Source organism: Triticum aestivum, chromosome 4A, assembly GCF_018294505.1.
Source record: "Triticum aestivum cultivar Chinese Spring chromosome 4A, IWGSC CS RefSeq v2.1, whole genome shotgun sequence".
NCBI classification, from domain to species: Eukaryota; Viridiplantae; Streptophyta; class Magnoliopsida; order Poales; family Poaceae; genus Triticum; species Triticum aestivum.
Window position 1 is genome coordinate 752,326,633 of NC_057803.1, and position 4,080 is coordinate 752,330,712.

Genomic DNA, 4,080 nt, shown 5'->3' on the forward strand with positions numbered 1-4,080 from the left:
CATCACATATTCTTGATGGAAGTGAACCAGTTAAGTTGGAACAGCAAGACATTTTTAGACTTCGAATACGCTTCAAGTGTCTCAGTTCTGCCGCTGGCCATTGTACTATGCTATAGTTGTCTGAAATCCATATACATTCAACAAAACGGAAATTGTTCCATATATTTCCATTGTATTTGGGAAAGTATAGAGGAGAAAAGACTGCCCCAACCTACAATATCCAACTTCTTAAAGAATCTGCAATGTGTTCTGTTAAGCATCTCTTCAAATAAATTTACATCTTCATTCCGACCATCGAGTCGAAGTCGCACGTCAGAGTCACTAAGGCTCGAAAAATAAAGTCTAGTAGGTCCCAGCATACATTCAGGCGTCAGCCATATTTCGCCTGTGCAGTGAAGGTTAGATTGCATAGGTAGATGCATCAGATGGTAAAGAGGAATGTTTGAGAACACCAACTGTATATCTTCAAGCAAAGGGAGCATCATGGGAATTCTTCTTAGCATGGGCATCTGAAAATATCTAGCTTCTTGAGCCGAGGAAATGATACGTTCACTACCTGTCCATCCACCTCCAGGTGCCATCTCTCTAGGTTACGCATGTCATTAAATTTCATAGTTTCCAGCTTAGGAAATAAGGGTGGTGGAGAAGCACAGGACTCGCTATTGTCTATGCCATCATTCCCAACACATATACTTCTCAACCTATGCAAACCATCCAAACTCAAGTACCTGAGGGAGGGCAGCTGCCATATTGGTGGGAGATCCTTGCAATATTTGCAGCTTTTCAGACGAAGTTCACTGAGATGTTCTAACACTTTAGACTTGTTCATCCATGATGAAAATTTATCACCGGTGTAATTAGACAATAGTAAAACTTCAAGTCTATTGTGAGGACGAAGGGCCTCTAATATTCCTTCTGCATTAGTATCTACATTACATCTAATTTGTGTCCTATAAGAAGGTTCACATTTCCAATTGAGTGATAAACATTTCAAATTATGCTTGGCGAACATATTGCCTTGTTTAGCATTATTTGTACTATGCACTTTTCTTAGCTCAATCAAAGAAAGAGCACCACAAAGATTCAAATCTTTCAATTGATCAATGCCACGACCCGCATCACTATCAATGACATAATTCGTCAATGTTTGTAGAGAAGTCAACTGACTAATTCCTTGTGGCATACGCTCCAAACGATGACATCCAAGGAGGAAGATGTGCCGAAGACTTCTCATAGATCTCATGCCTTCTGGCAATTTCTTTAGGTATTCACAACTATTGAGCTTCAATGTTTGCAAGCTGTACAACATGGTAATGGCTTCAGGCAGCGCAGATACATAAGAATCAGAACAACCTAGGTAGCGAAGATGCTTCAAATTTGTCAAATATGGCCTGATATAGCATGTTTTCAATGCTCGTAAGGATATGAATTTTGACTTGCCCATACCCCCCCTTCGAACTAATATTGTGCGGGGCCGGGGAGCAAGAATTTTCTGCATGGTCGCAATAGTATGATCATGCACATAATCAAGTGACAGATGTCGAACTTCGTGTTGTAATGAATTGACATATGTGGACTCTTGCGGAATTTGATGACATGAAGATTCTTGTAGAATAGAGCAATCATTTCCACTTACGGAGTCAGCAAGATCATGCATGAGATCGTCCATCTTGTAAGTGGTTGGCCTGTATATGAACTCATTATATTCATCTCGAAATCCGGAGAGCAGATTATTGTGAATATGGCCATCTTGAATGAAACATTTCCAAACTAGTAGATCAAAAATTTGTTGGCCTCTTGTTTCTGATGGAACAAAATCATTTGCCATCCATAGGTGGATTAACATGTCTTTATCCATGATGCTACCCTTGGGGAAAATAGCACAAAAGGAAAAGCATATTTTTTCTTCTGATTTCAAGTGATCATAGCTCAGTTGTAGCGCAGGTACAATCCTAGTTGTGAGAATATCATTTTTCCAGACATCACTATCCAGAACAGAAAACCACTGATTGTGGTCCTTCAAATGAAGTAACGTTGTGATGGTCTTGATAGCAAGAGGCAACCCCTTACACTTGTGTACAATACTCTTAGCCACTGAAATAATTTCTTCTGTCTTTTCCACTACCCTTCCAAATGCATTCGTATGAAAAAGCTCCCATGATTGATCCTCTTTTAGAAGTGATATATGATGTGTAGGAAGTGTGCCCATAATAGAAGCAACTTGCTCGCTACGGCATGTCACCATTATAGCACTACCGGGGCCAGCATCTGAGCACAACAAGGATAGCATGTCTTTCCACTTTTGTCCATCTTCATTCCAAACATCATCAAACACTAGGAGGTACATTTTGTTGCCCAACACTTCATGAAGTTTCTTCTGCAGTGCCTCCATTTCGGTCAAGTCACACTTGTTCATCGTGGCTACTTGTATTATAGATCGGATTATTTCTTCGATAACTAATTTGTTAGAGACACAAACCCATATGACCAACTCAAAATGATGCATAACTCGTTGGTCATTGCGCACAAGTTGAGCAAGTGTGGTTTTACCAATCCCCCCCCCCCCCATACCTACTTTGGGGAGCACCATAATAGTATTATCATCATTATCGTTATTGATGTTAGAGTGCTCGAGCAATATGTTCACCACTAGTTCCTTCTCATCTTCTTTGCCAACAATCTCTGAGTTATCAACATGAGAGTTTGTTCGCGGATGAATAATGGTTGGTGCCTCGGTATTTTGTAGGAAGTGGAAAGTGTTCATTTCCGCGACCAGTTCATCTATGATTTTAAGGGCATCCTTCATCTTCCCACTCATTGAAAGACGGAAAACAATCGGACTATTGACACTGAAATAACTCAACACCTGAAACGGAAAGATATAAATTGAAATAAAAAGGCTTATGTTTCCAAATTAAAACCCTAAGCTGAAAATAGAACCAAACAACAGAAATAGAATTGTCAAGTAGTCCCATTAAGGGTTTTTGTTACCGCTCGAGGTATTCAGTGCAGTGGGGTTACCGTGTTTCCCTCTACCATACGAGAAACATACAAGCTGACCCAAAAGAATCGTTTGTTTTAGAAATTTTGAATTTGCATGCATAGTTAACTAACCTGGAACCTTTTACATAACATCCAAGTAACGATGGTGGCAGATGTGCCCCTCCTAAGCATGCAACACAAAGGTCTTGTGTTCGACTCCCCATGACAGACGCAAAGAACTAACCAGTGCGACACAGGCGATTTTCTAACTAATATGAGCACAATTCATATTTGTACCTCGCCCAGATAAATTTGAAGTTGGATTTCGTTGGAAAATTTTGGAAGGTAGTCGCTCGGTATTTTAGGGTAACCGTGCCCCCTCCCATCCGCCTAAATTTTTGGGATTCGCTACCCAAAGCCTTGGTCCCATTTCAACCTCAAACTCTATTTAAAATACAATAGCGTCACGCCAATTCAATTTAAACTTTCAAACAGATCCTCAACTAAAATTGAAGGGCTTCCATTTCCAAAGCCAATCGGTCGGGAAGAAGGTAGGACAAACCTTGCGTGCAGTTGAGTGGCTGCGGATCTGGGCAGCACGGCGGCGCAACACCTCGTAGCGGAAGGCATCAAGGACGTCATCGGCTTCGTAAGCCGCGGTCTTGAGGTCCTTGATCCACTGGCGGATGGCAGGGTAGGTGCGGCTCTTGTCTTCAGCATCGAGCAGGATGCACTGGACGGCAGCAAGGTGGCGCTCCAGCTTCCGGCGGGCCTTGTCCAGCCCCCACGCCCCATCGCATCGCCAGCCTTGGCCGCCACGCTGCCCAACAGCGGTATCAGCAGGGGAACCATGTCGCGCCGGTGGGTGGCCCAAATTAGTTGGTGCTCACGGTGTGCAGGTGAACCAGCGTTGAGAAAAATTAGCCCATGACTGGAGAGGCAGCTGTCATGTCGCCATTGGAGGGTTGCTAGCCAGCCTAGCCTAGGTATGTACGTCCAGCATGTTAGAAACATGCTAGGGCGTCCACTACGAGGCTAGCATTCCAGCGCGGATCCATACAAAGCCGGCCGGGTTTTCATTTCCAAGCTGGTTGTCGT

At 42.9% G+C, this 4,080-nt stretch overlaps 1 pseudogene; it reads right to left on the reverse strand.

Moving 5' to 3' along the window:
• Window positions 1-1,274: 1,274 nt before the first annotated feature.
• Window positions 1,275-3,834, reverse strand: LOC123084620 (putative disease resistance protein RGA3; annotated as a pseudogene).
• Window positions 3,835-4,080: the final 246 nt, after the last annotated feature.